General features: G+C 37.8%; 1 protein-coding gene and 1 long non-coding RNA gene across 2 annotated transcripts in view; one reads left to right on the top strand and one right to left on the bottom strand.

Moving 5' to 3' along the window:
* Positions 1 to 12,444, bottom strand: part of LOC135113413 (uncharacterized) — a 47,857-nt gene that overhangs the window by 955 nt on the left and 34,458 nt on the right. The window contains exons 3-4 of the long non-coding RNA XR_010274826.1: positions 8,148 to 8,375; positions 92 to 304 (exon numbers count right to left, since the gene is read on the bottom strand). This is a non-coding gene — a long non-coding RNA (uncharacterized LOC135113413). The remainder of the gene's footprint in view (positions 1 to 91; positions 305 to 8,147; positions 8,376 to 12,444) is intronic.
* Positions 2,389 to 12,444, top strand: part of LOC135113407 (uncharacterized) — a 39,872-nt gene continuing 29,816 nt past the window's right edge. The window contains exon 1 of the mRNA XM_064028664.1: positions 2,389 to 3,010. The gene's annotated coding sequence lies outside the window, so the exon portion shown is untranslated. The remainder of the gene's footprint in view (positions 3,011 to 12,444) is intronic.

The following is a 12,444-nucleotide window of genomic DNA, read 5'->3' as shown; positions in this document are numbered from 1 at the left end:
ATCCTCAAGAGCCATCCTTAGGTGGTGGTGTTATTAGGGCTATACACGGAAGAGCCTCTAAACAGTTTAATCTCGCTAAGTATTTTCTTACCGTCTCTTCTCTGACCTCTTCCTCCTAGTCTGGCTCTCAATGTTCCTCCTTCGTTAACAGCTGGTATTGATGATGATGATTTCAATTGTTGCTGAGGTTTGTGTTTAATTAGCGCTCGTTTCGTCCCTGTGCTGCTGTCACTTGTACGCTCCAGTTGATATTGTCATTCTGGTAAAACCGTTTTCACTTCTGCCGTCATTTCAAAAAGTCTACCTGAAAACCAAGGAAATATATGTATTACCAAAGGAAAAATAAATGAAAGTTTTTTTTTCAAAGTAAATAATGCAAGTTTTTGATGCGATTAAGTTAGTGGAAGCAACAGGGCGAATTTAAATGGAAACAGCAGGGGGAATTTAAATGGAAACAGCAGGGGGAATTTAAATGGAAGCAACAGGGATAATTTAAATGGAAGCAACAGGGAAAATTTAAATGGAAGCAACAGGGAAAATTTAAATGGAAGCAAGCAACAGGGAAAATTTAAATGGAAGCAAGCAACAGGGAGAATTTGAAGAGTTTAAAGTTTTTACTCTTGAATACAAATTTGTAGCAGCACACCACGACAGCAGCAGCAGCGCACACAAGGCCAGCAGGAACCTGAACCCTCGGGAAGCCAAAGCAGTCGGCATCAAGCTCTCCTGGGTTGGATTCTGACCTCAGCATGTGCAGCAAAGTAGTAGCAGTAAAAACAGAGCCTAACTTACATTTTTTTAAACAGAATACTTAAAAAATGGCACAAGATACATAATAACATACATATTCGTTTAATCGTCTCTTTTGGCCTTTGAAAGTAGTCGTGATGAGAAACCAAAGCGTTTGAGTGTGGGCCTTGTGCAAGTCTCTTCTAAAGTGTGACAGTATTTAAATACATATAAAGATAATATTTGTCCACTGACCTGACCACCACAGAGGCAAGAATGAGTAACTACAACCAAGAAGAAAGAAATAATGAAATGATTTTAAGTGACATTCAACATTTATATCCTTTCTCGTCTTCCTCTTTTCTTTTCTTCTTCGTTTTTTTTTTTTCCTGCATCATCAACTACTGCCGTTTCTCAAATTTATTATCATTTCTATTCCTGTGTACATAATTATTAACATCTACTGCTCTCTCTCTCTCTCTCTCTCTCTCTCGCCATATTTCTGTCTATCCCTGTGCAATATTTCTGTCTATTCCTGTCTTGTATCATTCTTCCAAACCTTATCTGTCTACCCTCTGTCTCTCCCGTCTCAGCCAACTCTGTCTTCCCCCAAACCGTCAGTCATTCAAAATTTATCCATATTTCTGTCTATCGCTCTTTTTCTTCGTCTAAATTAACCCTTATGTCTATTTTCATCTTTCTTCCCCATACCTTCCGTCTATGACCTTCCCTTAAACTGTCTGTCTGAAATTAGCTGTCTATTTTCGTCTTTCTTCCCCATACCTTCCGTCTATGACCTTCCCTTAAACTGTCTGTCTGAAATTAGCTGTCTGTCATTCCTGTTTTTTTTTTTCCCCCAAGCCGTTTATTTGTGCGTCTGTCTCCCCTCACTCATCTTACAGTCTTCTCTTCTATAACTAACTACATTTCTGTCTATCCCTGTCTTTTGTCTCTCCTAAACTAGCCACTTCTGTCTGTGTCTGTCTCAAAATCATTTTATCTTTCCTTCTCAAAGCTATAATTTCCGTCTATCTGTCCTAAATCTGTCTATTCCTCAGTCTGTGTCCAAATTAACGGTATTATCTCCCCCGAACCCTGTCTGTCTGTCTGTCTGTCTGTCTGTGTCTTCTGAACTGGCTCTCTAATTACCCACTAATACTAGCAAACCATATCTGTCTATACTGTCTTCTTTAAGTATATCTGTCTATCTGTCGTTCCAAGTTCTGTCTATCCCTGTCTATTCCAAAACTGTCTATCTGGCTTCTCTTAAACGCATCTACCTTTCTAAACGTCTATCTGTCTTTTGAGCCATGTATCTATCTATTCCAAAACTGTCTATCTGGCTTCTCTTAAACGCATCTACCTTTCCAAACGTAAACCATATCTGTCTGTCTCTTCTAAGCCATATATCCGTCTGTCTATTCCTGTCTTCCTAACTCCCTTCAATAAGTATCGTTTAAAAATTCTATTCCTGTCTTTTTCCGGTCTTTTTTTGTAACCAATATCTGTCTATCCTCGTCTTTCTTCCCCCAAATTAGCTATCTGTCTGTCCCTGTCTTTTTTCTGTCCATCCGTCCCTCAGCAAACCCCAGCGGTATGTGGCAACTGGCTGGCTGTTGCAGGAGGGCGCCACAGCCAGCCAACCAGTCGTCCCGCTGAAGGCGCAGAAGGAGGGTGACACGTACTGGTGCTAAGTCAAGTTACTGTCCCCTCCCGCCTCAGTCAGCCTTGCGTGTGCCCAGTATTGAACATAGTAGTGTGCGTGCGTGTGTGTGTGTGTGTGTGTGTGTGTTTGTGTCCATCTGTCTGTGTGTCTGTGTCTCGTTTTCATTTCAGTTTGTGTTGTTTTTTTTCTTTTATTTTTTTTTTCTTTCGCTCTCTCCCTCTCTCCATCCCTCCCTAAGTAAATACACGTGCGTTCTAAGTACACACACACTCTCTCTCTCTCTCTCTCTCTCTCTCTCTCTCTCTCTCTCTCTCTCTCTCTCTCTCTCTCTCTCTCTCTCTCTCTCTCACGTGGAATTAAAGAAAATTTAAGAAAAAAAACTTTTACCAACCAAATTTACGAGTTTGGGTGCCCGTAAGCAAGAAAGAGGAAGAGAAGGAAGAGGAAGAGAAGGAAGAGGAAGAGGAAGAGGAGGAAGAGGGTGTCAATAAGAAGTTGCGTGCAGTGGTCATATATTGCCGGCGAAAAGCGGGAATATGTGATGTGCGTGTGTGCGTGTGCGTGCGCGCGTGAGCTGAGGCTAAGAAGACGAGGATGAGGATCAGCTGATGTAAGGTATGTGTGTGTGTGTGTGTGTGTGTGTGTGTGTGTGTGTGTGTGTGTGTGTGTGTGGTACAACCTACACACACACACACACACACACAAACCAAAAAAACACATCTAAGCTACAACTTTTAACACGCACACAATCTCTCTCTCTCTCTCTCTCTCTCTCTCTCTCTCTCTCTCTCTCTCTCTCTCTCTCTCTCTCTCTCATTAAAGCCGCGGTCACATGGTACCTATACATTGGCCTTTCTTGTATGGGACACCGTTTAGTCCTCTCCATACACACACACACACACACACACACACACACACACACACAATCCATCTATTCATCTATATTTGTCTATGTCTATTAATCCATCTTTCTATCTGCATAGGCCTACTTGTCAGCCTCTTTTTGCCTATATTTTTTGTCTAATTGTCTACCTGTAATTTGCCTGTGTCTATTCGTCTGTTTATTTGTTCGTGTAACTGTCTCTCCATCTGTCTATATCTGTATCTATCTATCTATCTCCCTAACTTCCCTCTAACTACCTGTTCATCTACCTATCATCTACTCATGCATCCACCCACCCATCTCTATCAGTCTTTTTATCTATCCATCTATTCACCCGTCAACGCATCCAGCTTTCTCACAACACTACCAAAACCTCACTGGCATGCATCCACCCACCCATCTCTATCAGTCTTTTTATCTATCCATCTATTCAGCCGTCAACGTATCCAGCTTTCTCAACACTACCAAAACCTCACTGAGCCCAGCCAACGCAGCCCTCACCACCCACTCCTACTCCATGAACAGAAATCGTCTCTCTACTCCGTTATGAGTCAGCAGCTACACTATACTTGGCTGGGCTGGGTTGGGCTGGATTGGGCTGGGCTGGGTTGGGCTGGGTTGGGCTGGGAGAAGGAAGCGAGGTGAGGGTTAAAATGCATCTTTTTGGCTTATTTTCGGTTAATTTGGGTTTGCGTGTGGCTTGGTATGTTTTTTTTTTTTTGTTTACTTATCAGCTTGGGGTTCTCAAATAATTTTTTGTGTTTGTAGTGAAAGTTTTTTTTTTTTTTTTTTTTTTTTAACTTTTGCGTGGTTTTAAATTGGTGTTAAGTGGTTTTTCAAGGGCGTTTTCGTGGTTGTAGTGGTGAAAAGTTAATTGGGTCGGTTTTCAAGGGGTGTTTTTTTTCGCGATTCTAGTGAGTCACTGACTTTTTTTTTTCACTCGAATCATGAGAAAACAATGAAAACCGCCAATAACATGAAAAAAACTGAAAATTCGCCAAAAACATGAAAAAACACTACACACAATAACATGAAAAAACACTGAAAAACATGAAAAAACACTGAAAAACACAATAACATGAAAAAAACACTGAAAAACACACAATAACATGAAAAAAAAACAATGAAAAACACAATAACATGAAAAAACACTGAAAAACACACAATAGCATGAAAAAACACTGAAAAACACACAATAACATGAAAAAAACACTGAAAAACACACAATAACATGAAAAAACACTGAAAAACCGCCAATAATACGAAATAAAAAAAACATGAAAACACAGAAGAATCGCCAATAACGAAAAAAAAAAACACTGAAAAACAATAACATGAAAAAAAAACACTAAAAACCCCACTAACACCAAATTACTTAACTCTCCCTGGAATCACAAAAAAAAAAAAAAAAAAAACATTGAAAACCACAGTATCTTCCATTAGAGGTTGTTAAGAGTACACTAGACCAAAAGATTGAGAAGGTTGTTAAGAATTCCTCCTCCTCCCGTTTTCTTTCAAGGCTCTCATTCAGGCTATACCACTCACTCTCTCTCACTCTCTCTCTCTCGTAAATAACTTTCACTATTACTATACTTACATCTCGTTGCGTCTTCATCTGTGCAGTAAACTCAAGAGGTCATGGAAGGGGAGGGGAGGGGCGAGGAGGGGAGGGGAAGGAGGAAGAAAGAGGGAGGGAAATGCAGCAATGAAGGAAGAATGGAGCGAAGGAGAGAGTGTGAGGAAAGGAGGGGGAAAAGAAGGAGGGGAAGGAAGAAGGGAAAGAAAGGGATGAAAAGTAGGGAGAAGGAAAGGGAGGGAGGAAGAAGGAAAGGGAGGAAGGGAGAAGGAAAAATATCTTACCTCACACCATCATGAAAGGAGAGAAAAAAATGACGAAAATGAAAAAAAAGACGAAAAAGAAAACGAGGGCAAGAAGACACACAATAGACTTCACACTGCAAAAAAAAAAAAAAATGAAAAAAAAAAACAAGACCTTTTACACATCATGCCACGAAACAAAAGAAAATGGAGAGAAACAAAAAAATAAAGAAAAAGAACAAGATTTTCCTGCCAGTCTCAAGTATTACCAACCACCCAACCAACCTTCCCTCCTCTTCCTCCTCCTCCTCCTCCTATACACCTAACATACCTCATACAACCTTCCATACACAGCCATACACATAACCCATACTTTCCCTAATTACTGAATCTACTCCATTAATCTTATCAAGCTTGAATCCAATATCTCTCGTCCTATCCTGCAGTAGTAGGGGTAGTAGTAGTAGTTGTAGTAGTAATAGTGGTGGTAGTAGTAGTAGTATTAGTAGTAGTAATAGTAGTAGTAATAGTAGTAGTAGTAGTAGTTGTAATAGTAGTAGTAGTAGTAGTAATAGTAGTGACAACAAGGGAAGCTGCAGGAAGCCATCAGGCCTATACGTGGCAATGCCTAAAACAATCTCTCTCTCTCTCTCTCTCTCTCTCTCTCTCTCTCTCTCTCTCTCATCTGTCATCCGTACCCATAAATCCGTCTCATCTTTTTAAAGCCCCCTAATGACTCAGCACGGTTCGTATTTATTTCGGGGCTCCAATTAATGGTTCGGGCTGCCACGAGTCTCACTTCATCATGCTGGGATTATTATTCAGTTCAGACAATGCTGATTCACAAATGTAATCAAGTTTTTGCATGTGGTTTAATATTTAGTTGTGATAAATGGCTGTTTACCTTGTTCGCGTTAACTTTATTGTTTTGCGTAACGATACAATGGTAGTTCGCTTTTATTAGTCGTTAACTGCCTAGCTGCTAACCTCTAACTACTGATGACACGTGACTGTTGGGTAACTGAGTCGTTAGGTTACTAGTTTTGTTTTTAGTATCTGTATGCAAGTTTAATGTGTAAAGCATAAGCACCTTCTAACAAGTCTAATGATGTGTGACTAGTGGGTAATTAAGTCGTTAATTAGATCGCTTATATTTATTTTATTTTTATTATTTTATTTATTTATTTATTTATTTTACTTTTAGCATTCATACGCAATTTTAAAGCAATTTCAACATGTAAAATGCACAAAAATATTGTAACTATTACTCGGTCACCTTTTAACGGAATCCGGACAATTTGGCCACGGACGATTTGGCCACGGACGATTTGGCCACGGGATGTCACCCTAGGACGTTTTGGCCACGGTGGGTAGGACATTTTGGCCACGGGAGAAAATACTAGGAATCTATTGCACTTAGTAGCTTGCTTATTAAGTAAAGGAAAAGATCTTTAGTCTGTTTTATTATCCAAAAAAGTTCTCTAATCTGTTCTGTTATTAAAAATGTACTAAAATTATTTAAAATTAAAAATAAGAACAAAATATTCATGAATGTATTTAAAAGGGCTACACATTTGGCTGACCACCTCTAAGGTTATGACTTATGCCACGAAGGAATTCTCCAATGGTCTTCTTGCCTTCGTTCAGGTCGAGTACAAGATTGTGGAGTCGTGTCTGCAATTCTTGATAATTTTTTAGGTTAGGTTAGGTTAGGTTAGGTTAGGTTAGGTTAGGTTAGGTAAACTGAAGCTTCACTCTTTTAATCTCAATCCCATAACACATTATGAACGCCTGTAAATTGAAGCTTCACTTCTGTCTCACTTAGAAAATATAATAAATACGAATATTAATAATAATTGTGAATATAATAAATACGAATATTAATAATAATTGTGAAAATATGTAAATAATACAAAATATAATATATATTACAGTAAATATGTTTCATGGCCAAAACGTCCACCTTGGGAAGTTCGTGGCCAAAACGTCCTACGGTGACATCCCGTGGCCAAATTGTCCGTGGGCAAATCATCCGTGGCCAAATCGTCCTACACCCCCTTTTAACACATCACTTCCGCGACACTTAAGGCAACTATTGTGGCGAGGTTAAAGAGGCGAACCAGCAGCGCAAAGGGTTGTCACGCCTCGTATTCTGGCCACGTGCAAAAACATTCTTCTATCACCTTAACTCAGTATTACCCACTAACTAGCAACACTACATGGCTAATCACCTTGTTTGCGGTAACTAGTAACTGTCTTGGGTCTAACGATGCTCTGGTAGTTATCGCCTCGTTTACCCAACACCAATTAACACCTACAAACAGCCACGTGCAAGACTATTAACTTAACGTATCCAAATGATTCGCAATTATTCAGTTCCAAGTTGGTATTCGCCTTGTTAGTGGTAATTAGCCTCTAATGACCCTCTGGTAGTTTGTATGATTGCCAGCACCTCTATAAACACGTCTTAAATATGGACACTTGCAAGATTACTAACTCAGTCTTAAGGTTTATTACGCCTACACTAAATTCCGAATATTTAAGTTATTTTCTCGTGTCGTAGAGCATTTTCATCATTTACCTAGTACTTTTTACTATCATGTCGTGGCCACACAAGACTCCTACGTGTTTTTTTTTTTTTTTTTTTTTTTTAATGTAGGAGGGACACTGGCTCTACCTCAGTACTGGGCAATGCTATCTCAACCAATCAGAAGAGGACGGATTCATACTGAGGAATTCTGTCCAATCAGTGACGCGTGTTCTATCCTCCCATTTTTTTTCCTACTTACGTCATTCATAATCTTCCTTTCTCACCCTACCTCCTCCTTCTCGCCACTCCATTTCGTCACACACCCCCTCCTTCCGTATCTCACACCCTTACATAAAGCCACATTCAATTTCCTACATACTCTTGGCAATGATACGTCACTTCATAGAAAAAATAGTATTCTGAGGCAGTATACCGTTTCAGTGACGCATTACGGCAAATCTAAGCATTATCTCTATGAACTCTACCCAAGACTATCTACAATACTCCCTGCTTACTCTTACCTCACCACAGGGCAATGTCACCTCACCCAGCAGCAGGAAGAGTACTGCGAAGTGGTGATAAAGGGGTCTGTTGTGTTCTACGCCGTCCTTCTCTCCCCGCGAATCCCAGTCAAGTGAACAGGCGGCCTCAGTGCCCCTCGCCTTCTCTTCTCGCTTCGGTGCTTCCTCCTCCGTTTTCTTTTCGTCCAGTTCTCCGCGGTTACCAGATATTCTTTTTGTTTCCTTTATCTGCGTTATGAAATGAGCGTGTGTGTGTGTGTGTGTGTGTGTGTGTGTGTGTGTGTGTGGAGAATATTTATGTATGATGATAAAGTGTGTGTGTGTGTGTGTGTGTGTGTGTGGAGAATATTTATGTATGATGATAATGTGTGTGTGTGTGTGTGTGTGTAGAAGAGACTAGTAACTATTAATTATGTTTAGTTTCTCACACTCTCTCACTCTCTCTCTCTCTCTGACATTTAAATCTACGTAACTACATCTGATTCCATTCCTAACCATTCATTGTGTTGTTAAGTCGTCAAACTCCCATTTCCTCTCACTTTGAAACACACACACACAACCATTTTTTAGACTCACTAGTCGCTAAGGTTCCCATTCTCTTAAAATATCTATATGTACGAAATTTGTGTCTCCAAGCTCCCCATTCTACGTGACTTGAAGCAGCAACATTATATTATCAAACAGCATCCTCTTCTGTCTTTTTATATAATTTATCGACCGAGTACCACTTCCTGTTCCCACCGTGGCGTTCCCTTGCAAGCACACATTGTCGTACTTAAGCGGCACAACATTCTCTGCTCATGACACAACATCCTTGCGCTCCTCGTGATTTATGTTGTCTGCTACTTGTGAACCTCTTGTCTTGTCTATTTAACTGTTTTATTTATTTATTTATTTATTTATTTATTTATTTATTGTTTTCTGTGACCTTGCGTAATATATTTTTTTTATTTGTTTGTTTTTGTGTAAGAGGGGACGAGTCAGAGAGGGAAAGGGTGAATGAAGGTCCTTGTAGTGTAGTTATGAGGGGTTTTATTTTCCTTTTCTTTTTCTTTTTTTTCTTTTCGTTTCATTCTTCTATGATTTGTTTTACTTTTTCTCTTTTGTTTCATTCGTCTATAGTGTATCTGGCTCCCCTTTCGTTTCATTCGTCTATGTTTTATTTCCCTTTCTCTTTCGTTTCATTCGTCTATCGTGCATCTGGTTCCCCTTTCGTTTCATTCCTCTGTTTTACTTCCCTTCCTCTTTTGTTTCATTCGTCTATAGTGTATCTGGCTCCCCTTTCGTTTCATTCGTCTATACTTCATTTCCCTTCCCCTTCCCTTCCCTTGTGCAAAATTTGAGGGTGTTTTGATGCGAACGGTCTTGTCTGTCCAATCAAATCATCCCTTCCTGTCACAACTCTTCAATATAACGACCCAATTAGCTTGTTTCACTGAATCACCATTACTAACGCCTGTTATTCACTGGTAGTTTTCAGCTCAATAGGTCTTTATATTCTACACAACTACGCTAATTTTGTTTTGTGTTACTTTCAATCTCTAATATACGTCTCTGGTACGTCCCTATGTACTTAATTGTTCATATTTTAACGTTCTGTCTGTTTCTCCTTAACATGTACAGCTTACAATCCTTTAATACACAAACTGACGTATCTTTAGTATATATTCAGCTCCTCAAAACTAACCTTGCATCTGTAAGCTAACAAATAAACAAATAATAATAATAATAATAATAATAACAACAGCAGCAGCAGCAATAATAGCGATAATAAGAGTAGTGTTTAATAATCTGGTGCCGTGAATTATCGTGAACGCCAGCAGTGAAAAGTTTGGTTTTAATGAAGGGACCCGGAAGTAATTACACACACAAAAAAAATGAGTGAAATGAGAGGAAATGAAAGTAAAGTAGTGTGAGGAATGAAATAATGTGAAATGAAGGTTAGGTAAATGATAATACTGAAGGAAATGAAGGTAGGATTGAAAAAAAAAAAAAAAAGGGGTGAAAGGGAAGGGCGAAAAATGAAAGTGATGATAAATATAAAAGGAAAAAAAAAAAAAAAGACAAGGTAGTGAAATGACAAGAAAATAAAGAAGTAAAATGAAGCGAAGGTAGGTGAGTGATAATATGAAATGAAACGAAGGTATAACTGAAGAATAATGAAAGGAAAAATGGAAGAAATGGTAAAATAAATAAAATAAATAAAAAGAAGAGGAATACGAGAGAAGAATGAAAAAATAAATAACATGAAAAGAAAGTACGATAATGACAAAATATGAAATGAAACGAACGACAATGAAAGAAAAAATGAAAGAAATGGTAAAATAAATGAAATAAATAAAAAGATGAATACGAGAGTAGAATGAAAAAAAAGATAAAAATAACATGAAAAGAAAGTACGATAATAATATGAAATGGAACGAAGGGATAATTGAAAAAAAAAATTACGAAAAGGAAGGAAAAGGGGAAGGAAAGAAATGAAAGTAAATACAAAACAGAATAGGGAAATGAAATGAAAGGAGAGTAAATGAAAGAAGAGAGAAACGACACGAAGATGAACAATAACGAAAACTGAAATTAAACTTGGATAAAAGGAAGAATGGAATAAGAGGGGAGGGAAATAAAATATAGATGAAAAAATTAAAAAAAGAAGGAAACAGAGGTAGAGAAAACAAATGAAAAAGAAACAAACAAAAAGAGAAATGAAATGAAACAAATAGAAGTGAACTGGAACCAAAATAAAGGGGGAGAGAGAGAGAGAGAGAGAGAGAGAGAGAGAGAGAGAGAGAGAGAGAGAGAGAGAGAGAGAGAGAGAGAGAGAGAGAGAGAGAGAAACTTGTAATGGCAAAATAAATCAAAATAGATCTTGAACTAAACTAAACTAAATTAAACACACACACACACACACACACACACACACACACACACACACACACACACACACACACACACACACACAAGAAAAACAAAAAGAAAAACGAGGCAGGATATTAGTGAGACAAAATAAATCAGTGGGAAACTTAAAATAACATAAAGAAAAAGAACACACACACACACACACACACACACACAGAGAGAGAGAGAGAGAGAGAGAGAGAGAGAGAGAGAGAGAGAGAGAGAGAGGAGAGAGAGAGAGAGAGAGAAACAAAATAATAACAATAAACACACACACACACACACACACACACACACACACACACACAGAGCCATCCATCCCCACAAACACACAGACTGACAGACAAAGGCGGAGAAATGTCACAGCCACGCCGTAAATTCCCAGCCAAAAGCAGCGAGGTGGTGACAGAAGACCAGCGCCATCTATGTGGTAAGGATATACCACAATAGAAAACGGTTAAAGGAGAGACTATGCTATTTTGACCTTCCTCTGTTTTTTTTTTTTTTTTTTTTTTTTTTTTTTCTGTCTGTTTGTTTGTCTATATGTTAGTTCATTGGTGTTTGTATGTGTGGATAAGTGTTATTCTGTGTCTGTCTATCTGTCTGTCTGTCTGTCTGTCTGTCTGTTTGAAGACGTAGACGAAAAAGAAGAACGGTAACAGGAGAAAAAGAAAAAGAAATTAAGACAAATGATGGATTTTTAACAAAGAAAATAATAGAAAGATAAAAAAATAAAAGAGAGAGAAAAAAAGTAAAGAGTGTGACGGTAATAATGTAAATAAACAGTAGAAAGAATGAAAGAAAGAAAAATGAGGAAAAAAAAACGATAATTTCAACAAAGCAAGAAAGAAAAAGAACGATAAAAATAATTGGCAAAAGGAAAATGTGTAATAATCTAGAGAAAAGAGAGAAAAGAAGAGAGAAAAGAACATGTGATAAAAATAATGAGAAAGCAAAGATAAAAAAAAAAACGATAATTAGGAGAGAGAGAGGAGAGAGAGAGAGAGAGAGAGAGAGAGAGAGAGAGAGAGAGAGAGAGAGAGAGAGAGAGAGAATGTGAATAGTAAGAAAAAAGTAATCGAAAAAAAAAACTAGAAAAATAATGAGTTTAAATAAAGAAAAGAAAAAAATGAGAAAAAGAAAAAGAAAGAAAGAGAAAATTAAGAAAAAAGAAGAAAAAGAGAAGAAAAATATGATAATTTAAATAAAGAAGAGAAAAGAGAGGACAAAAAAGATGAAAACAACAAAATATGAAAAAAAATGAAAGTTTAAATAAAGAAAAGATAAAAAGAAGAGAGAGAGAGAAAGAAAGAAAGAAAACAAAACAAAAAAACAAGGAAAAGAAGACACCATTTTCATTAGTCAACAATAAATAATAACAAAAAAAAAAAAACAAAGAAAA

The sequence above is a fragment of the Scylla paramamosain genome, chromosome 25 (assembly GCF_035594125.1).
Source record: "Scylla paramamosain isolate STU-SP2022 chromosome 25, ASM3559412v1, whole genome shotgun sequence".
NCBI classification, from domain to species: domain Eukaryota; kingdom Metazoa; phylum Arthropoda; class Malacostraca; order Decapoda; family Portunidae; genus Scylla; species Scylla paramamosain.
Note: the sequence above shows the minus strand (reverse complement) of the source record. Positions and strands in the feature narration are given on the sequence as shown.